The sequence below is a fragment of the Xenopus laevis genome, chromosome 3L, assembly GCF_017654675.1.
Source record: "Xenopus laevis strain J_2021 chromosome 3L, Xenopus_laevis_v10.1, whole genome shotgun sequence".
NCBI classification, from domain to species: domain Eukaryota; kingdom Metazoa; phylum Chordata; class Amphibia; order Anura; family Pipidae; genus Xenopus; species Xenopus laevis.
The window spans coordinates 34,680,322-34,704,785 of record NC_054375.1 but is presented as its reverse complement, the minus strand read 5'-3'; positions in this window follow the sequence as shown (position 1 = coordinate 34,704,785).

Genomic DNA, 24,464 nt, shown 5'->3' with positions numbered 1-24,464 from the left:
GAGCGTAACTGTGCTCAAATAGAGCGAGAGGCACTAAGTATAATTTTTGAAGTAAAAAAATTTCATAAATATCTTTATGGAAGGAAATTTTCATTTTGGTCACTGATCACAAACCACTTCTGGCCATTCTTGGGCCAAAATCTGCCAATCCAACCTTGGCAGCACTTCGAATACAATACTGGTCACTTCTCCTATTGGCATATGACTATGGTATTGTACATAGACATTCTCAGGATCATGGGAACGCAGATGCTTTATCACAGCTTCCATGTAATGTCATTTTGTGTGTAATTGTGTGTAATTTTTCAAGGAACTACCTATTTCTTGCAAAAATATTGCAGCTGCAACAAGTCATGATCCCCTTCTGGCCAGAGTGTGGGATTTTACGTCCAAATGTTGGCCCAACTACAGCTCTGACAAAATGCTTAAACAATATTTTGTAAAGAGAGATGAGTTTTCCATAGATCAAGGTTGCTTACTATGGGGAATACGGGTTGACATACCTCCAAAATATCAGCAGAGGCTCTTGTATGAACTCCATGAGGGCCATCCAGGTGAAAACAGGATGAAAGCATGAGCTTGTGGTTACCTCTGGTGGCCAGGTTTGGATCAGGACATAGAAATGTTTATAAGTCAGTGTGCTGCTTGTGCTTCTGTACAAAATCAGCCAGCCACTGCACCCCTTCACCCATAGACCTGGGCTACATCAGCATGGGAAAGAATCCATATTGACTATGCTGAAATAAACCAGCAAACATTTCTTGTGGTTATAGACAGCTATTCCAGCTATGGTCTGCCAAAGGAATTGGTTTCTGACAATGAACCTCAATTCACAGCTCTCGAATTCCAATACTTTTTGAAACAAAATGGTATCAGACACAAATTGACTCCACCTTATCACCCAGCTTCAAATGGTGCTCCTGAACGTGCTGTTCAAACATTTAAGAAAGCTTGCCATTTGCCAGTGAGTCAGCTGGCACTACAGCAGAGCTGAAACTTTGCCGATTTCTGTTTGATTATCAGAATACTCCACACTCCCAGCAGAACTGTATTTAAAGAGGCAACTTCAAAGCAGATTGGACTTGCTTAAACCCTCTTTAGCTGGTACAGTGGAGAAACATCAGAAACAACAAGCGAGAGCACATAATAACTCCAGACAAAGAAACAAAGACTTTTACCCAGGTGATAAGGTCTTTGTCATAGACGGGGTCCACGGACTTATGATGTGCAAATTGGTAACCGCCACATTCATGTGCATGCGGATCATCTATTTCCAGATAAGAGGGTGTCACCCATACCTCCTTCTTTTTCTGCAATGGACTTTCAAGTACCTGTAGCACCCTCACAGGAATTACCGGCTGCCAGCACTTCACCCAGTCCGAACAGCGCTACAGCCCCTGAGGGTGAACGGAGGTATCCGATACGTGCGCGCAAGCCTCCTGAGAGATTGGACCTATGATATCACTATGTTATTGCTAACTTGGACATTTCCAGCACCTTTTAGAACTGAGTTGATTGTTTATATTTACTATTGTTTAGATCTACTTTTTGCTAAAAAGGGAGGAATGTAATAACCAGCTTTTGTGGACATTTCTGCTGTTTTTCCATTGCCTTATGATTCATTTCCTGTTCCTGTTTTCCCTCTTCCTGTCTTAGCTGAGAGCAAGTGTGGAGCAGGGCTGTGTTACCCGCCATGATCTAATAAATGTATAAAGTTCCTGTGCTGGTCTGACTGCTTTACCTGAACTAACACAGCATTATCATTTAACCCACTGCTAGCCAAGCAGTTTATCACAGTTATGATGATCCAAATCACAGAAAGACCCTTTATCTGGAAAACCACAGGCCCACAACCATTCTGAATAACAGATCATATACCTGTATTATGAAAACATTGTAATAGTTCCAAGTAACTGCATACAGGCAGGAAATAAATATTTTTTTTGTAACTTATAATTTTTATTAAAGAATTTTCATAGAAATAAAAAAAAAAACAGTGAAATTTAACAAAAGTAAGAAACATTCACAGTAAAAAATACAAAAGAGTAAAAAGAGAAAGATCCCAGACCGGTGAAAAGAAAGAAAAGGAAAATAAGAGAAAAAGCTCACAAAATATCCGCATGTAGGGTAAAGGAAAAATAGACAGTAGGTGTAGGGCACGAGTCATCATAATTAGCATGATACATCAAAAGCACATAAGCAGTAAATATTAAGTAACAATGGTTAAATCAATGGAAGACCGAAGAGGAAACTACTACCTATGTCCAGGACAAGTATCATATATGAATTAGCATATGTAGGGGTAACCAAAATAAATAAATATATGATATTAGCAGAAAGTAAATGAACAGATAGTGTCAAAGATATCCCCCAAAATCAAGAGGCTGGCACTCCCGAGACAAAGCCTCTGAATTCCCACATGGACCAAATCTTAAGATATTGGGGGGTAGTATTACGCAAATACGCAATATTAGCTTCAAAAACTCTGTTTCCATTAACTCTAGCGATTATTTCTTGAATAGTTGGACAATCAAGAGTACGCCATCTGGCCGCTAGGGCTATTCGCGCAGCTGTTAAGACATGGTTGGCCAATTTTTGGCTAAAATTCGGTATACCAGCAAAGGGCCTTCCCAACAAAAAGGTAGATAGATCTAATGGAACCTGGGTTGCTAAGACCTGATCTAGTACCTTCTTAACCGCCAACCACATCGGCCTAACAACCGGACAGTCCCAAAAGATATGTGGAAGTGTGCCTAGGTCACCGCAATTTCTCCAACAAAGTGGCGAGTGATCAGGGAAGAGCTTGTGGAGTCGGTCAGGAGTATAGTACCAAAACATTAAAATCTTATAGATATGCTCTTTCTGTCTCACACAAGTGATCATTTGTCGAGCATTTTGCCAAATTGCCGACCAGTCCTCTAGGGATAAGGTACCCTGAGTCACTCCATGCCATTTAGTCATATAGGAATGTTGCTCCAAACTTAAAGGGAAAGGTTCAGTGAGAAGTCTATAAATCCTAGAGATAAGTCCCTTTTGGGGGAGCCCCTGCTTAGCCAATGTTTCAAATGCTGTGTTTGGCCTTGATTTTGCTGCCACTAAATACGGATGTAGAAAGTGGCGAAGTTGAAAATATTCAAATTGATGTAAAATAGATTGTGGTGCCATATCTCGCAATTCCTGTAACGTTGGGATAGTTTTGGTAGGATTGTGGAGAAAATCCTGTATAGTAAACATGCCCGTTTGACCCCATCGTTTGCAAAAGGAAGCTGTAACACCCGGGGGAAAATTAGGATTTCGGAAACAACTAACATTTAAAGAGTAGTGCGAGAGGAGATTTCGATTATACTTTAGTTTATCCCATATTTGCAGAGTCAATCGTGTTGTTGGGAGCAAAGGAAATAAATATTAACTTGTCTTCTAACAAATAAAATGCTTTAATTTATCTAGGATTTTTTCCCAGTGATAGCAGCTTGCCGTTACAGACTCCTAATGCACTTCTTTCCAATTATTGGCACACAAATATAATTATAATTTAAAAACAAAAGCCAGATTGCTCCGACCTGCCTGCGATTCTAATGATATTCTAGGAAGAGATGTATGAGACGGTATATGATTTGATGAAGCAACTGACAGACTTTTTTTTATTTCCAACTTTGTTCACAAGAAATGAAATAGTATCTTCCCCTCAGTTAATATATTATGTTAAGCTTTATGAGATGCTGCGAATACGTTTAAACAGGGAAGACATGACAGATGTTTTTCATTAGCAAAGAACTTTTTTTTTAGGGAGATCCTTCTCAAGTAAGCAATGAGATGACTGTGATTAATGATGGGCCTTAAGGGACTAGCGTGTCACTGTATCGCTAGAAAATCAGAGCTAGGATTGTGTGCCACAGCCACTTGCTGCACCCAAACTGCAGTAGCGAATGAAAAAATACTAAAGGCTATACACTTGCCTTCTCAGATGATGGTTTTTGGTCCATAACACCTTCTTCTGCACCTCCATGTGTCTTTGCACAGATTGTAGACATTGAAGTACCTTGATTTAATGTCTTCCGGTTCTCTAGACATCCATGGGTGTTTTTGTGTAAATGGTTTTAATTTTTTATAGTTTTTGAATTGTTTGTTTTTCTCTTCTGACTCTTTCTAGCTTTCAAATGGGAGTCATTGACCCCAGTAGCCAAAAAAAACCTATTGCTCTGTGAGGCTACAATTTTATTGTTATTGTTACGTTTTATGACTCATCTTTGTATTCAAACCCTCTCCTATGCATATTCAAACCACTGTTGCTAGAGTAATTTGAACCCAAGCAACCAGATCCATAGTAGGGCTGCTGAACAAAAAGCTTAAATAATTTCAAAAGCACGAATGAAGACCAATTGCAATATGTCTTAGCACTTTCTACATTATACTTAAAGTTATAATTTGTTATTTTTAGGTGAACACCCCCTTTAAAGTGGTAAATAGACAAATCCACTGTGTATATTTTTTTATTATTTGCCTTTTTTTCTAAAATAGAAAATTGCACTTCATTTAACCAATGCTAGGATAAATTCATAATGATAAAACAATCCTATTGAGTCTTTTTTATGTTTAAATATTTTTTAGCGGTCTTAAAGGGGAACTGAAGCTTAACAAGGAAGTAAGGCAGAAATGTTGTACATTATGTTTTGGGCTTCTGTACCAACCCAAGGCAACCATAGCTCTTTAGCAGTGAAGATCTGTGCTTCCGAAGATGCCCCAGTAGCTCCTTGTTTTCTACTTTTCTACAACTTCTTCTTTTCTACTACTTCTTCTTTTCTACTTTCTTTCCTCTTCATTTCTACTTTTTTACTTCTTCTCTAGTAATAGCTACTCCCATTGTCAGCTCGAAGTAGGGAGGAGTACATTTCCTTGAAATGTTGCGCTTGTGTGTGGGGGGCTTAATAAATGGTTCCCTGACAGCGTGGACTCTATTTGCAGTGTTCTCTTTGTTATGTATCCAGCAGGAGATAAGACAGTCAATCATTTAATTGATAACACTAGGGAAATTGTATGTCAATGTAAAATTGCTCTACTAGAGAAGGAAGTAATAGAGAAGGGAGTATATAAACTGGATTAAAGGACAAATATTTCAGCAAATAAGTAATATGGACTTTTGCCACCCATTAGCTATTCTTGACACTTTTTTAATATTATCTAGTTCTGTTGGCATCCACACCACAACTCGTAGGCACGACTGCAATTCAGCAGTACAGATCTACAGTCATATACTGGAGAATCTCCTTCAAACCTAAACTAGCAGTTAAACACAGAATATTCTGTATGTGTAGGCTTCACAGCAGTAAGAGGAAAAATGCAATGTCTCCAGTAGCTGAGATAGTCTACACTAAATCAAAGAAGTAGTGAGCACTATAGAGGAGCATATTGAGGAACAATATCTTGAAGCCCACTGACAGTTATAAAGCAACATTAATGGGGAAATGTAACTCCCTGTTATCAAAGAAGTAGTGAGCACTATAGAGGAGCACTTTGAGGAGCTATAATTTGAAGTCCACTGACAGTTATGAAGCAACATTAAAGGGAAAATGTAACTCCCTCTTTGACACACATTCATTCAGATGGGTATACGTAGAAAGGGTGCCTAACCACATCTGAACTACCAATAATAAATCTAGATGAATGTTTTTACACAAGTATACCTGATTGCATAGACTGAAAGGAAACCATGATAGTCTATAGATAACTTTTTTTTTTCGACCGAAAATGAATCAAATTCAAATCAAATTTGATTCGAATTTTAAAAACTCGATTATAGTTTTTTCTCTGAAAAAAAACTTGAACGCCAGGAAGGCTGCAACTGAAAATTGATCCCTGGACCTCTCCTATTCACAATAATTCGGCAGGTTTTAGGTGGCAAATAGTCGAAATCGAGTTCTGAAAGTGCCAGAGTAGAATTTGACTTTGTTTTTCAATTTGAGCCTTGATAAATCTGCCCCTTAGTGTTTCCATACTGTTATGTTTTGGGTAGCCAAGGATTAGTAGAGTATAACAGTGCTTTATTAGCAGAGACTCATGCAGCCATTACACAACAGTAACTTTCACTTTTAAGCTACCAGGAAGTATACACAGTATAAGTAGGAGCACAGTGACATCTACAGACCATTTGTATAAACACCACACATACTGAAAGGATACATAGTACCTCAGTGTCATATTTGTCCGTTATTGTCCATAAATAACAATAGTCCATAGATTTTGGCCCTCTGTGATGAAATCAATCCAGACAGTCTTTAGTGTCCGTGTGTTACCAAGAAACTAACTGTGAAACAAAATATAATCATTTAAACAGTCAATAATGGTGTAATTGATAAAAATGTAAAAGATTTTTTAACAAATGATCACCTCATTTTATCAACCGAAAGATGCATAGCATTTTAGTGACTATATGCTATATATATATATATATATATATATATACATTATATATATATATATATATATATATATATATATATATATAGTATACTGTATAGTATTCATTATCCGAATTACAGAAAGGCCATCTCACATAGGGTCAAATTCTCTAACCTCAGAAAATTCGCAAGCGACGGCTTCGCTCACAGCACAACACTTTGCCAGGCAAATTCACCAGGAAAATGCTAATTCACTAAAATCTGAAGTTGTGTCCAGGGCACCGAACGCTGGCAAAGTTGCTCTAGCGTTACTGCGCCAAGCAAAGCGAAGTTGCGCTAGCGTTGCCTAATTTGCATATGGCGGGAATTTAACGTTCAATGGACGTATAGGTTGCAGCAAATACATTACACTACAAATACATTACACTACACAAGCCCGGGAAACCATAATAAAATAAAATAAAATTGTTATATTGCCCTAAATGAGCCCACTGTATAGTTTATGTGCCATATGTTAGGAAATGTAGGGGGGGAGCCGGATACCCCCCCCCCCCAAAAAAAATGATGCTCTTTTTCCGCCTATCGCCCTGAAAAAGGAAAAGACACTAGCGTTTTTTGGGACTTAGAAAAACTTTCAACTATTTTTTTAGAAAGTCCTACTCTATTGCACTTCGCCTGGTCTGAGGTGACGAAAGCAAGTCTGGCGCAAGAGGTAATGTTCAGTAAAATCCGCATCTTAGTGAATTTGCATAGTTACGTCCTTTCGCCAGTGCGCAAATTCGCCAGGCGTTAGCGAGCGAAGCACAGCTAGAGTCTATCTCCTTCACTAGCAAAGTGTCGGAATGACATCACGCTGGCGAATTTTCACCCACGTTAGCCACTTTGCCCTTTAGTAAATTTGCCTCATAGACTCCATTTTATCCGAATAATCTAAATTTTTAAAAATTATTTCCTTTCCCTCTGTAATAATAAAACAGTAGCTTGTACTTGATCCAAACGAAGACATAATTAATCCTTATTGGAAGCAAAACCAGACTATTGGGTGTATATTAATATTGGAACGCAGCTTTATCCCTGCCCACTTACTTCCTCTTTATTTATGTGTGCTCTTTAGATAGATGAGGGAAGGCTCTGATTGGTTGATGTGGAAGTCAATGGATACATATTGATGTTTACCTTTTCTATTTCTGCATTTTCTTTTAGTCACAAAAGTCCATCGATTTTTTTTTTTGCACTGACAAAACTGTATGTTTTGACTTGAAACTGTACTGGGCAAGAAAGTTCATTCATCTTTACTGTTAACCTTATCACATCATAAATGAGCCCACATGTCTATTTTCAGAAAGAAATAGATACATGTTCTATATCAGAGCTGTTCACCTGGAGACCCCTAGGCAGGATGAGGACCTCCAAACTAGATTAGTGAAGTGAAAAGAATCCATTTTTTTAACCATGGTGGAAAGTTGGGCAATGTAATTGCAGATGCATCGCTTAAAGCAAGAAAAACTGATTGATATTTCTTGCCTGACACTGAATGATTCATAGAAATGCAGGATGTACACTTATCAGTTATCTATGATAGTGTTTGTTGCAATGGAACTTTCAGTCTTTAAAGGAGAACCAAACACCCCTACAGCTAAAAGCCCCCATTTTTCAGAATTTATTAAAGGAGAAGGAAAGGCTAAAAATAAATAAAGCTCTAATCATTGCCCATAAAATGTATATACACATACCATCATTAATGTCTTCCTACAATTAGTCAGTTATTCTAAAGGTGAAGTCGATTTTAAAATAAGATGTAAGCTGTTCTGCAAAGGGTACCTCTGCTGCAGTCCATAAATTCCTCTATTCAGGGCACACGCATGTGCAGTTAGCTTCTGAGGTGCCCTGCACATGCGCACAACTTCCAAATCTTCCCCAGTGTAGTGATGTCATGTGACCCGGACGTCATTGCTGACCTCTCTGCCCCCGCCTTCTGTAGCTCACGCGCCTGTAGGATTACTGCTGTCTCGTTGCCACGGAGACGCCTCGAGGTGAAGAAAAGTTTTTGTGCTTGCTTGCTTCTGAGCAAGTGGAGGAGCCATGCACACAGATAAATCACCAGCGTTGGGGTCTGTCTGACTGAGGTCTGTACTAATAGAACATGAATTTTACAAAATGACTTGGGTTCAAATTCTGGCCAGAGTGCAGTAGCATTACAGCCAAGGAGGGGAAGTGACGTAAACAGAAGAAAATGGCGGCGGCAAACTTTTAAATAGTGGGGATTTTTTAATTAATAGTGTGCAGGAATGGTAATGATTTTAACGTTTATAAGGCAGCGTTTCAGGAGAGGGGGTTAAGGCAAACATCTGAGAGGGGTTTTATTTTTAAAGCTTTCCTTCTCCTTTAAACCCCGATGATGGAAAAGTCTGAATTAGAAAATCCGGTATCTCAGACAAGTCGAGGTTGCATATAAGTCAATGGGAGAAGCCCCAATGATTTTTTGATGTGCGCTGGGATTCGTGCAATACCCCAACGTTTTCAGAGTTTTCAGGCAAAGAAGCATAAGATATCAGAGTTTTCAGGGGTGAAAAATAAAAAAAACGTAAAAATCTTATTTCTTACCAAATGTTGAGATAAAATCGGACTTACCCCCTAAGTGTCCTATCCAGCAACACTGACCTAAATTTTATTATACAGAAACAAAAAAAACATGTGTGTATATATATATATATATATATATATATATATATATATATATATATATATATATATATATATATATATATATATATATATATATATATAGTTGAGGAACAAGCAGGTATACACAGTTACCTAGCTAATTTGGGTTAAAAAAAAGATAATGGCTCATCAAGTTCAACTTTCCAAATGACCAACAACTCATAAATTGAGAGATGGCCTCAATAGACTGTAATGTACTTGTAAAGAGTAATCAACGGGAGAGGTCCAGTGACCAATTTGAAGATGTTACTAGCCTTGCTTGGATTCTAATTTATTAAAGTTAAAAAAAATTCACATGAATTCCAAATTCAACCGTTGATATACCTGTGTCCCCGTATCACACTACCTAGAGTTAAACAGTTTGTTATCCACAAAAATCCGTCAAATTCTTCTCAATTAAGGACCAGCACACTATCATTTAGAGGGTTATTTACTAAAATCCAAATTTTTTTTTTTATGAAAGAAAGCTCAACCAAACTCCCATCTATGATTATACCTTATTTATTAATAAAGTAACTTAAAAAAGTTGAGTCAGTATAAAAAAAACTTGAATTGTACAAATTTTTTGTTTTGGACTTTACTCCAGAATCGCTCAATGTTTTCATCTTATCACGCTAAACCCAGTGCAGACCACAATATTTTTAAATTGAGATAGAGACAGCTGCCACTGATGTCTACGTGACGTTCACAGGTTTGAAATGCTGGGTTTTTGGATTCAGGTTTTTAGCAGCAGCGGGATATAATAAATCTCGAAAATTCAAGTTTTTTTTTATCCTACGAAAAATTTGACTTCTTGCCCCAAAAAGCTCGACCAGAAAAAATTGAGTTTTAATAAATAACCACCTTAGTATATAATTCGCATTTATGTTACTGAGGTGCATAAACTTGCATATATCAACACTCAGCCTCCTCTTCCAGTTTACTGGCCAGTTCTCCAGTTTAGTCGAATAACTCTGCAAGTGGCAGAATCCTGCATAGTAGTTTTGCTGTGTTTTTATTCATTGCAGGGTTTTCTACAATTCCCCTTACAGCATAGGCAACGTTTAAATATTATAGTTTGTTCTTCTGTAACCAGATTGGCCCACTAGCAGTCTTAATACCTAGAAACCTGCTCTTTATCATTAAGTATTTTGGGAGAGATAGAGTATACCAGTTACTGTGCTATATATATACATATATAGAAGCACATTCACAACAATGATTCAACACTTGCAGGACTTGCTTACATTTTTTTTAAAAATACTCTTACTGTGCAAAATAAATTTTTTGCATAATAAAAGTTTGGTTTTTTTTTCATATCTTAAGCAAGTCCTGCGAGTGCTGAGTGTGATAACTCACCCTGGTGGTCTAGTGGGAGGAGGTCTGCAGGGACGACTGCAGCCTCCTCGGCAGGGACACCCACCACGATGCCGCTCCTCTGGGCCGCAAGAGAGTAATATTTAGGGCGCGCGGCGCTTCCTTGTTTGTTTGCGCATGCATGCTGGCGTGTGACGTCAGCGCGCAGTGGCGTGAAATTTGAAAAGTATTTAAAGCCACAAAGCATCTCTGCACATTGCCCGTTATAGGATCTTGTTCCTGGTGCTTCTGTGCTTTAGAGCTTCTGTCTAATCTGTATTTTGATTCCTGTTGTGACCCCTGCCTGGCTATTCAACTATCCTGACTTCTGTATCCTGACCTTTTGCCTGATTACTGACTTCGATCCTGCTTAACCCTTCTGATTGACTTCCTGGTTTGACCCTTGCCTGCCTGACTACGTTATTCTCTGCCTGCCCCGACCCGGCCTAATCTGACTTTTGCTTTACGTCTTGTACCGCGACCTTCGGCCTAAAAACTCTAGCTAACATTCGTGCCCCTCTGCCTATCCAGAACCTCTAGCCTTGCACCTCTCGTTTAAGTCCTGGTGGCGTCCAAATAGCTGAGGGCTCCTCCCGAGGCCAAAGGTGGTCACACTACAGGTGAAGCACGAGCGGCGACCAGGGTGCTTGGCATTTGTACTGGTGTTGGGTGCCGACTGTGACACTGAGTCATTGTTGTGGATTTATATACATGACTATACTGTACATATACACACACTGTATCTGTGTACTGTACATACATAGGGTAACTTTTGACAAGATTTAATATGCTCCTATCCTGCTCTGATAAATTGCATACAAGGACATTAGGGCAAGGCATAATTCCCAACTAACTTTCATCAAATAAATTGGATGTTAATGACATTCACTTTGGCACCATGAAAGTGAAGCCACGCCAACTACTGTGTGCAGCAACTTGCACAGATATTGTGTTCAGATTTCCCCCGAAACTGCCTTATCACATGCAAGTTGTGTTGGAAAGTACTCAGTAAGACCTGCTATAATGCAGGAATTCTGGGAAAGAAAATATACACTTTATTTAAAAAATAATTATTTGCACCTTAATTTTGTACTTAGCACTTTGCATACCATTTGTAGATGAACCCTATAGCCTCTACTTACCAGGCATGCAAGAGTAATTCAGTGGTTTTATTTTGCTTATTATAATGAACCAGGTCAAATCAACCAGACAGACCTGTGAAATAATATGTCACCACTGCTTCTCATGTTGCTGCTTCCCCACTGCTTCTCCCTAGCTGTAAACATATAATACTGGGTAGGTTTAAGGTCTCATTTATTGAAATTGATTTTCTAACAGCTGCTTAAACACTTGCTTAGAGGCTTTGGACTGGACTTGTGTCTTTCCCCCCTAACCTTCTGCATCCAATATCCTTCTGTAATGGTTTGCTATTAACCCAGCAAAAGGTGGTTGTGAAATGACATTAGATCTTAAAAATCCCACTAGAACACAAATGTCAAAGTGAATGTCATAGTTCTGCTGCATAACCCTATCTGTTTGGGGGGAAAAAGTATGTTTTGCTGCTAGAAGAACATTAACTGGGTTATTTATCAAAATCCAAATCATTATTTTCTAAAATATACTCTGACCAAATCCGCACGGGTTATTTTCAATTATTTATTAGTCTGTTTTGCCAAAAAAAATCCTGTTCGGAAAAAAACTCGAAAAAATCATGAAAATCGTCTGAAAAGATTTTTTTTGATCCTCTGGGTATAATAAATCATGAAAAATGTGAGGTTTTTTTTCAGTAAAAATCTGGATTTTATAGTAAAAAAACTTGATTTTTCGGCACTCAGATTCATAAAGGGCCTATTTATCAAAGGTCGGATATTAGTGGTAAAACTACTCGTGAGATTAATTAGAAAAAAAAGTACAAACGGATAATTGAGCTGAGCATGCACTTAAAAATATGAATAACTTGAATATCTCTAAAAATTCCTAGCGAGAAAAAATACGAAAACCTTTAAAAGTCCAAATTGATTGAGTGGTTCAATAGAATCAGTGCAGAGGTTTTTGTGGTTTTTACACTTATTAAATATCTGTATTTACAGATTTTTTTTAAAAAAAAAATTAGAAAACCAAAAAATTTTTGAGATTCGTGGAAAAAATCTAATTTGATTGTCAGTAAATGGGCCCCTAAGTGTAGCATAGTATGGAGCTTTAGTAAAGGATAATATAGCTGTTTTCAGAATTGGGCATGCATATAATAAAACACTGAATGTACAAAAGGCTTAATGCTTGTCTATCCTGGTGCTCTTCTGAGAAAGCAACAATGCATTACGTTACAAAATCTTTACTGATGGGTACAGAATATAACTGGAGAGGTAGGCAACACAGAGAGAGCTAGGCTAGGTGTCAGAACAAATGGAGCATTTTAAATACACATATTCACTCATTTTAGATTCTGAAGAATTGGAGAGGGACGGGTAATTGATGATGAAATGAGTACTTCTTAACAAAAACAACAAATGTTTTTGTTTCTGAACAACAGATTACTCATTTTCAATCTAAGCTCAAGATGAACCTGTAATCATCTCAACCTATACTGTGTAAACTATTGAATACATGGGTTCTGCTGCACCCTTAAAATACAGTTTGCCCTCCACAATACATTTTGCTTATACGTATGTGGATGAAGTCACTTTGATATTTGCAGAACTTGTTGGATAAGCTTTAAAATAAGGAATGAAACACAAGCTTATCATTTGTTCTGCTCAGTGCCACTAATTTTCTTTTGGAAAGGGCAAGAAACGAAAATCTACAATAAATAAGGTGAGTTGCAACAAAGGATGATACAAGCACAGGTCACAACCTAATGAATAATTAGCAGTTACTCCACGTAGGAACTAACTTATGGTTTAATAAAGAAGCAAGAGGAGCCTAGACAGTTCTTTGCTCATCCCAACCATAAATAAAGTGGTAGTGGTGGTCTGTGTGACCCCTCTATTTATGCACCACTCCCAGCAAGGTCACGCTTTATTGATTGATTGTGGCGAAGGGATTACGATTTGTCAGTTCAGTCACTGTAATATTTTTTCTTTTTGCTGAAAGATTTGCTACATCTACATCATAGCAATGGAGGCCAACTTAATTCCACTCAACTCAGAAAATCACAACTACAATAATAATTATTAGTGATGAGCAAATCTCTCCCGTTTCGTTTTGCCCAAAAAATTGCGAAACTCTGAAAAAATTTGCATCAAAATAATTTTGATACGTGACAATTTTTAAGCGTGCAACAATTTTTACATGCTTGACTCTTTTGTCCCAAAGCATTAAAGCCAATAAGCATCCAAACATTTTTTTATTTGCGACAATTTTTATGCATGCAACTATTTTTGTTGCAGCTAATTTTTCCGAGGCAAATATTTGTAGCAGTTTCTCAAAATTTTGCAGATGGGGAAGTGCGGAAATTCGTCATGAATGATGCCTGGGGATTATATTCGCCCATCACTATTAATTAGCCTTTTTTACATACCCTTTATTGCACTTCTTGGTGGAAAAAAGTAAAGGTTTAAAAAGGTTCAGCCTCGCAAAAAAACAGGCCAATTCTATCTCTAATAGGTAAAGGCTATCCATTTATTACTCCCCCCCTAAAATCAAAATTTGTACAGTATTACCTTTACATCACTTTGTAGGGATATATGGAGCTACATACACCATTTTAATCAATTAAATATGTTTATAACTTTTACCCTCCATAGTGCCACACTAGAATACCTAGAAGAGAAGTGTAAGGGAACACATTTTTAAGACATGTATTTGGCGTTCCAAATTAGAAAAAACTATATATAATATAATATAATATCCATATTACGGCCATGATTTTCTTTTGCATCCTATGGCATTAATCTAGAAATACTAATTGTCAATGTTTGTTTGCTAATTGCATAATCCTAACACTTATAATACAGAAGGGTTTTTTTTTTTGCTGATTTTCTCAGCAATACAGTCTCTTTTTTAAAACCAGATAAAAGAAATGTTTTATCCAGACAATTACAGTATCTGTGAACTTTGAAGATTTCCGCATAAATTAATTGCTCTTGAACAAAGCCTTTTTCTTTAACCAGAGTACTCCAGCAGATTCCAGCACAAATGGTACTGATGATTGTCTCAAGGGAAAAACAATGTTCAAGGAGAAATAGATGCATTTTGAATTCTCAAATACTAGCATATGATGGCATTATTGGGCTGAATATTATATTCTACTAGCGTGCTGTTCATCAAGATATTGAAAGAGGCACAAACAGATTTAAATAGTTGAACTTGAAACTTTTTTCTGGTTCACACATCAATCACATTAAATCTCTAGTTGACTGGTCAAGTCACAAGGAAGATGTTTTGCAGAATAATAAGGCTAATTAAAAAGTATGTTTAAGGTTCTTTGCCGGAAAATGTGGGATACATTGTGTGCTGTGGGATCTGAAGGCCTGTATTAATTAAGGTACAAAATTATAAGGTACAAAATTATAGCTGCAAGGATTGTCAGTTCCCCAGAAAGATAGGAAGTTTTTCTCCTCTAATTGAATCTTGTCCATGATTTTTCTTGTGATAAACCAGGAGGCAACTTTTTCTCACTGAATCTGGCCCATGGTAGTTAAGAGGTCAGGACAGGCATGTTTAGTTTAAACCAAGTCAACCAAGGCTAAAGAATGAAGAGCAGCAAAAGTCAAGAACAATCGGAAAGTAAACAAAATTGTACATCTTAGAGACCACCCACTAGATATGATTCAAGATCTCTAAATTAATAAAAAAAATGTGGAAAGTCATTAACACATATTAACAAGGAAATGTATCATTTCTTTTTAGAATTTTGCCATGACCTAGACCAGGTAAGTCAAGGTCACATGGGACAGCATACAAGGGTAACACTTAGTAAATGCTGTATAAGTTCTGAAATATGAGGTCTATAGATGTCTTGATGGTAAATAAAATGAATTATTAAACAATGCATAGAATCACAAATTTTGGAGGCCTGTTTATAACAGTCTCATTTTAGTGGTTTTAGGGTTTTTGGAAAGCATGAATAAACTCACTTTCTCTAAAATCACGACTCCCATGGAATTTATTAAAAAATCCAAAAAAAAAAAAGTACAAATGAAAAATAAATACTGGACAGTGCCCTAAAAAAATATGAATACTGTGAAAACCTTTAGCAATTCAAGTTTTTCTGACAATTCATATTTTCAGGTAAAAAAACTCAAATTTTAAATTTTTTTTAAAAAAAAAACCCTAAAATGTTTAGATTTTTCCCCGAAACTGGAAATAGCTTCAATCTGATATTATACCATCTAAAACTTGTTGAGGTCATGTAGGAGTTAATAGAGTTCCTTTGAACCATTTGAAGATGCTAATAGCCTTCATGATGTTTGAGTTTTTTTTCAAAGGTTTTGCCCAAGAACTCAAGCAAGTTTTTCCTATTCGAGATTTTTTTTTAAAATTAGAAACCATTCGAGTTGTGAGTTAATTCTAATTTATTCGAGGTATATAAAACTCTAAAATTCAACCTTTGATAAATAACGCCCTTAATAAATCTCAAATTCATGAAAAAGAAATTTGAATGTTAGTAAATAGGCCCCTTCATTTCCAAAATTTGCCCAACCACATCACCATTCACAGCTAAAGTTTGCACTTCTTACTGCATAAATAACATTTTAGCCATCCAGAACATTGCATAGTTTGATTGGATAGAAACACTTTCGTACATGTTCTTTAGCAGTGTTAGAATTTACCCTAATTTATAGATTTGTTATAAACAGGAAGAGGACAATCCACACTCACATTAATTAGTAGTGACTTTTCTGTTACAGAATATTTTCTAAAATGTTTCTAAAATTAAAACTAAAACTAAAAATAGCTCTTCTAGCTATTCCACCCGACTCCAGAGCTCATGGAGCCAGTTAACATGGCTGAAAAGATTTCTCAGTGTGCTTTTAGTCTGCAAAACTGCAGAATTATTACAAAAATGGATTGTCTGAGGGTGCATACTGCAGAAAAGTATTTTTATGAATATTGTTTTCTAAGTTATATTCATCTGCCTGTGTTTGGCAACTGTTAAACAAAATCCAATATGTTTCTTCAGTATCACTTTGATGCCACCTGCTTTTTTTCTTGTTCAGTATTCATGCAAATTTTTCATCATCCCATTCACTAGCAAGAAGCCTTAAACATTTTAAGATAACTGTCCAACCCCAGAATCAACTTTAAACTGTTATTCTTTCTGATTTACATCCTCCATATACACATTCCTGAAGTTACTGTAGGGACAATATTGTATGGAATTTTAATTAGAAAATGGATTTCCAATATGTTGCACCATTAGTGGTGAAGGCTTTTCTGCAGAGTACTTTACTGCATAATAAAGAACTAATAATAAAGGCTACATGCTTGAAATTTATGCCCAAAGAAAGAAATATTAGAAATAGATACTTAATCAGATTTACATTTAAATAAACATATAGATTTAGACCCTACTATTCAGGTAGATTCAATGACATTGATGGCACCACATGGCAACAACTAAAGCACCAGGGGCCCATTTATTAAACCTTGATTTCTTTCAGGTCCAGGTTTTTAGGGGGAAAACTCGATTTTTTCATGGAAAAATGAAAACTCTAATTTTTAGAGATTTATCATGCTCCAAAGCTGCTAAAAATCCAAATCTGAAAATACTTAAACCTGTCAAGGTCATGTAGAAGTCAATGGCAGATCTCCCTGAAGATGTTTCTAGACATCATAATCTGTGCTGGATAATTCGATAAAGTCTGTGTTTTTGTCCAATAATCTGAAAAAGTCGCGTTTTCACATCAAAAATTCGATACAATCGTATGATACGAATTGACGCTCGATTTTGTAGCGACATTTTGCCCCTCCGATTTTTTTAAGAAAAATCCTTGATAAATGAGTTCTATTTGTGGACAGGAAGGTTAGTCAACCAAGATAATCTCGAGTTTTAGTAAATAACTCCTAGATCTTTGGTGAATGGAACTCCTAGAACTATTGATGAATGGAAATCTTTATGATAGTAAGGAGAGATGGAAAGCATTATCTGGAAGAGTATTAAATCAACAACCTTTAAATAATTGTAACACTTCCTTCACTTTAGATATGCGTTTTGCTATCTTATCATGTCCATTATTATAAGTTGGCTGCATACAAAGTATAATAGCAACATTGAAAGGTAAAGAGAGAACTAAAGTTTAACAAAGAAGTAGGGTAGAAATTATGTTTTGCGGTTCTGGTAACCACAGCCCTATAGCTGGGAAGATCTTTGCTTCTGATTCTTTAAAACAGACAAATTTTGCTATCCCTCTTCCCCCATTCAGCAATTATTACAAGAGTATTGAAAACTAAGTTTACAATTATATGGTAATAAAGTCCATTAGAGTTTCTGCCTGTTGAATATATTATGAAGTTAAGAATTATGATTATATCTGCATATTTGAGCAAATCTTCTTCTGTCTCCTTTGCAAGCTGAGCCCAATGTGCCAATTGGCTTCATGTGATCCTTTATACTGTTGAATATAGATCTGTGATGGGAGATATCAATTTCAGTGGAGGGAATATAACTGAATAGGTTGCAAAATAAAGTCCACTAATGCAATTTGTTTAATTTGTTCATTCTCCGGGCTATTGGTGGTGTACTGATTACAAATCCCTCCTTCTGTACAAATTTCAATTTGATATGCACATCTCCTTCAGTAAGTCATAGGCTTGTTCCCACTCCAATGTTTTCCACTTTTCCCATGTAAATATAGTAATCCAGGAAAGTTATTGATCTTGCCAAATTAAAACATGGTTGCGATCATAGGAAATAAAATAGAATGATCAAAATCTAACAAAATTCCTTTTATTAAAATATGCTTGTTGTTATATAACCACCATAAGAATGTATTCCTGTTTTAAAGAACCTACATCAGCTCTGAAACTTAATTTCTCTGGATCCCCAGCTTTTTTTTTTACTGTCCATGGGATGAGAAATTCCTTTGAAAATTCTGTGCATTGAGATTGCAAGAAAAAATATTAATTTCATACTGGCTCATCATGTGTATCATTCAGTTTATCAACCCAAGCATTCTCTTTTGTTTAAAGGAAGGAGGGTAACATGTAGTTTGGAAATGATATCAATAGAAAGCTTTTCATTGATAATAATATACAGTATAAAAAACCAATGGTCTCTTTTTGGGGAGACAAAGCTTTCCTACATCAGCTAAAAGTAGCTTTTTGGAAAATCAGGGTTTTTGCTGACCCAGTGGTAGAGCCAATCATCATCGTTTGGCTCTGCAGACCTAACAGGGAACAATGCTGTGATTGGTTAAATGACCACATTGTACTGTGTTTCTGGAGTGAGAGTTAGGAAATGCCAATTGCTCATTTGTAACACAGACACTGACTGATGAGAATCAATAAGGTGCTTCAGTAAAGCTGCAGTTTTTAAAGGTAATGAACATATTTCCCCCCAGATATAAATCAGGTGCCATATATTATTTCTCACAGGCAATGTGATGAGGATTATTTTGAAAGAAGCTGTATGTCCTCTTTAATGTTCTAACTGAATTTATCTTCTGATGAAAAAAAAAGTTAACTCAGGTATGGATAACACATTTCTTCTCCTTTTTCTTTCGAATTAGATGTTTGGTTTCCTTTTAATATCAATCCAATGCAAACGGAATTTTGGATGAAAGTAAATATGCAATTAATGAACTCAGGCTTGGGCTTGGAAGAACATATGCTTAGTATAACTTTAATACTTTAAAAGATTCCCGGGACATATTTGCTAGTCATAGCACCATCTTCATAAAATGAAGACTATAAGGCACATGTACGGCTAATGCAGCATTTCCCCAAAAATTCCTGGGTCGTTGCAGTCACAATTTGCAGATTAACTTGGTGCAATTGCATCGCAATTCAACAATTGTGAACTCAGCAAAATGAATACAACTGCCACCCATTTCATCGCAAATAGGACACGACAGCATGCAAGCCTGCCTGGCATCACACAAATGTCTTTGTGTGCACCACAATTTGTTGACCTAGACCCATTAAGGTTACTAGGAGATCTCTTTATGTAATTCCCCAAAAGGACATTGCATTTAAATTTAAAGATCATAAAGAAATCTCCTTTTTTAAACTATTTAAATTTTTTATTGAACGTTTCTGTTTTTAAGAAATTGTATAATACAGAAAACATCTATATCTCTATCGATAGTTTTATAGAAAAAATTAATTATTATTCAAGTAAACTCATACTCCTGTAATCTTTAAATAAATTAAATTATTCAGCAGATTTTATTCAGTAGGATGAAGGATACACTGTTTTTTTTCTTCAAAATATCCTTGAAGCAACGGTACTGTTGCTATATATATAACGGTACTGTTGCTATACTATAAGTAGTAAGCGGCAGTCCAGGGTCAGCAAATTGAATCAGTGGGGCACACAATTGTATGGATGTAAAATACAATGCCATTTATACCTCCCATTAAGAGATGACAGATGCCTTCCACAACAATAGGATTATTTAGCTAGAATGCTGCATTGGAATTCACTGGACTATTTAGATTCAAATCTTTTTCTAAGAGCTTTGAATATAACAGAATTCCTAACATGTGTTCTATCTACATATTGGATTGTTGGATGTCTCTACATAGTGTATTCTATTTGACATGCTAATTTAAAATAGTGCAATGTCCTCTCTTTAATTATTATAGTCAGAGCTAGAGTCCTGCAGCGGGTCGGGTACCCATGATTTACCCGAAAACCTGCGGAACCCTGCCGGTTGCATGTAGAAGTTCCAGGTGCGGGTATAGACGCGGGCTGGTGGTTCTGCGGGTTTGCGGGTTGCGGGTCGGATCGCGAGTCTTCTCAATATCGATATTTACTCCTTTTTTTCTGGTCACGGCTACTTCCGATGACGTCACTTCTGGTTTACAATGACAGCACTTCCTGTTTTACTCCTTTTTTTCTGATCATGTATACTTCCGATGATGTCACTTCCGGTTTACAATGACAGCACTTCCTGATTCTTGATGGTCAGCGGGTTGCGGATAAGGTACTTGCGGGTCGGGTAGCGGGTCCAAGCGGGTAAGAATGCGGGTTACGGATTGCAGGTTGAGGGTACGGGTTGGATTCGGGTCTCATAAAATGGACCCGCGCAGGACTCTAGTCAGAGCTTCACAAAATACCTAGAAAAGCTGAGGAAGTAGGAGAAAACCAGGGAACAGGCCATTATATGGTGTAGAGTTATACAGTTTTACTACTGTTCTGATCCAATTACAATTTATAATATTAAAGAGCAACTCCTTCTCATTTCTACAGTGGCAATGACACTTAAAGAACTGATATTCCCCCATCTCCCATAGACTATAAACATTTTAATAATGATTCCCTTTTTCTCTGTAATCATGAAACACTAGCTTATACTTAATCATAACTAAGAGGCCTATTTACTAACAATCGAATTTCTATTTTTTCCACAAATCTCAAAAAAATCATGGTTTTTCTATATTTCTAAAAACTCTAAAACTTTTAGATTTATTAAGTGTGAAAACCATGAAAAACTCTAATACAAAAATTTGCCAGGTAAAAGTTGTCGAGGTCCTATAAAAGTCAGTTGGGAACTTAAAGTTGGAATGAAGCCGGGTGAGTCTGCATATGCATTGAACCTGGCAAAAGGCATAAATCTGCTGGACAGAAAGAAATAGAAAAGCTGAAAACCTTAATTAAAGCTAAAAGGTATGCCTGCTCCCATTCAACTAGCCAAGCAAGGCCGAAAAAGAGCAGGAGATTGAGGAGCTGCAGGCCACCCTTGGTGAATTAGAGGCAGAATTAGAGCTGATGTGCCAGGGAGTGGGGGCCGTTAAGGAAAGATACGAAAATGCAGAAAGATTTAATTTGCTGGAGAGGTGCTGCAGGAACCTCATCCTCGGAGGGGGAACCCACCTGACTGCGAACTAGAGGGCGGAGAACCCATCCAGCTCCCAGTTGGTGTCCTCTGGCACTCCTGGGTTGATTAAGGAAATTTGTAGGGTGGAATCCCTGGCCTACCTGTGGCAGGACAAAATGGCCTTCTCTATGGAGGATAACGGGGGAATAGATCCAAAAGAGAAGGTAAAAAAAAGGGGATTAGTAGTGGGTTTAGTGACATAGTTGGGGGGTAAAGTTTTAAGGGGATTTATAGGACTAACCGATAAGGAGGGCATCCACTTTGGTAAGACAAAAAGGAGTCCCCTGAGTGATATGTGCAGAATATGCACTATATGTCTCAGGTATGTCATACTGATAGTGACAAATATAATAATGTTTAAAAAAAATTCATGTTAAAAACTGAAGGACAAAAATATTCTCAGCATAAAAATGTAAATAATTTAAGATACACATTGTAGTTAACTTCATACATGGACACTCTACTGGGTATTTTATAACTTTAATGGACTATATAACCGAAATGGACTATGCAATCCAGTTTTTGCACAATGTCAATATTAATACAAGGAACACTTTGAAGAATCTTGATTATGGACACTTCAGTCATGGACTTTTTTGAAAAGTATGTTTTTTAAATTAGATTGTAACATATATGCATTTTTTCACTTCAATTGGGATCACTGTATGCTGTATGTGGGAAGTACCATGTAAATCCTCACCCCTCTGTCCCCTCCTCTCCAATCACCCAAACCACACACCCCCATCCCTCCTCCCCACTCCCACCCTCACTTTAAATTGAGAGTTTGTCGTGTGAACACTTTAGGCTTGATAAAGAACCCAGTGGGGCCTGAAATGTTGTCCTTTTTGCAGATATATATGGGCTTAATAAAACACAGACTTCCCTAAGCAACTCATTGGTGTGCTCTGGATTTTCATGTTCCTTTTAATGAGTTGGAGAGTGAGATAACAGTTGATGAGGTCAGGATGGCGATTGATGGCTGAGGCCTAAAAAAGACTATGGGGCCTGACAGCTTAACGGCCGGGTTTTTTTTTTTAAAGACTTCAGTGACCTCCTGGCTCCTCATCTAGTGGAGGTGTTTAGTAGCACCCTAGAAGAGGTTGTACTTCCTTTTATATTTCTGTCCAAGGGTTTAGATCAGACAAAGGATGAGAACTGGTGCCCCATAGCCCTTCTCAATACAGATAGAAAGATTCTGGCAAAGGTCATGTTTAATTGTCTCTTTCTTTTTTCAAAGAGGCTGCTTTCTCCCTCCCAGCACTGCATGGTAAAAGGCCCAAGCATGTTTTCAGCTGTCCTTGGCATCCGGGAGGTCCTGGAATGTTGCAGGGCTTGTGAGTACATTCTGGCTTTGGACCAGTCTAAGTCTTTTGATAGGGCAATTCACAAGTATCTCTGGTTGCTCCTTGGTAAGTACAGTCTCTCTGGGAAATTTGTGAATTGCCTTAGAGTTTTGTATAGAGGGACCAAGAGTTTCCCGCTTGTGAATGGTTGGTCGGGGAAGTCCTATGGGGTTTCCTCTGGGGTCAGGCAGGGATGTCCTTTGAGCCGTCTGTCGTATGTGTTTGCCATCGATCCCCTTTTGAGGCGGTTGGATGGTGAAGCATTGGCAGGGGTGCCCCTGTCTCTCAGGAAAAACCTAAAGATTGCTGCCTATGCAGATGATGTCACAGTAGTCATCTCCAGTGGTGGAGAAGCAGAGACTTTGTCTTGTATGCTGGAGGACTATTCAAGGGCCTCAGGGTCTTTGATTAACAAGAGCACATATGAAACGTTATGGATAAGGAAGGGAGACCCTGCATTTGGTCTCCCGGATGTCTTCCCAATGGCTAAGCCTGAAATTAAAATTCTTTCTATCAAATTTGGCCAGGGCGATTATGCCAAGCGAGGGAGACTGCAACTGCCTTGGTCATTCGGTGGAAAGGGTTGAGATATACTCTTAGAGAAAGTTATCAAAGTTTACCTGGTTCCAATCTTTTTTTTTTTTTTTTTTTAACCAAAAGTGCTTTATTGAATACACCACAGGTATCAAAAAACAGTACAGCAAATAAACAGTTCTTCAGGTTCAATAAAATGCAATAGGACATATTTCAACTGAGCTGGTTTCAATCTTTTTGTATGCCAGCTAGGGATGTCGCGGACTGTTCGCCCGCGAACTAATTCGTGCGAACATCGACTGTTCGCGTCCGCCGATATGTTCGCGAACGTCGCGCGACGTTCGCCAATTTGGGTTCGCCTTAGCTGGCGCTTATTTTTGACCTCTCACCCCAGACCAGCAGATACATGGCAGCCAATCAGGAAGCTCTCCCTCCTGGACCACCCCCACACCCCCTGGACCACTCCCCTTCCACATATAAACTGAAGCCCTGCAGCGTTTTTTCATTCTGCCTGTGTGTGCTTGGAAGAGCTAGTGTAGGGAGAGAGCTGTTAGTGATTTGAGGGACAGTTGATAGTAACTTTGCTGGCTAGTAATCTACTTGATACTGCTCTGTATTGTAGGGACAGAACTCTGCAGGGATTTGAGGGACATTTTAGGTTAGGTAGCTTTGCTGGCTAGTAATCTACCTTCTACTGCAGTGCTCTGTATGTAGCTGCTGTGGGCAGCTGTCCTGCTGCTGATCTCTCATCTGCTGACTGCTGCCTGTAACCCAATAGTCCTTGTAAGGACTGATTTTATTTTCTTTTTTGTTTTTTTTACTTTGCTACTGTAAGAGCCCAGTGCTATTAGTCTAGCTGTGTTGGGGAGTGGGACTGGTGTGCTGCTCCTCCTAGTAGTTCACCACTACCAGCACCAACCAGAGTCAAAATTGTTACAAAGTATCTTATTTGCACCTGTTAGCTGTTCTGAGCTCTCTGCCAAAAGCTAATTAAGTTAGAAACTGTTTTTTTTTCTGGCTGTTCAGTTCAGAGAAAAGAGGGACTGGTGTGCTGCTCCTCCTAGTAGTTCACCACTACCAGCACCAACCAGAGTCAAAATTGTTACAAAGTATCTTATTTGCACCTGTTAGCTGTTCTGAGCTCTCTGCCA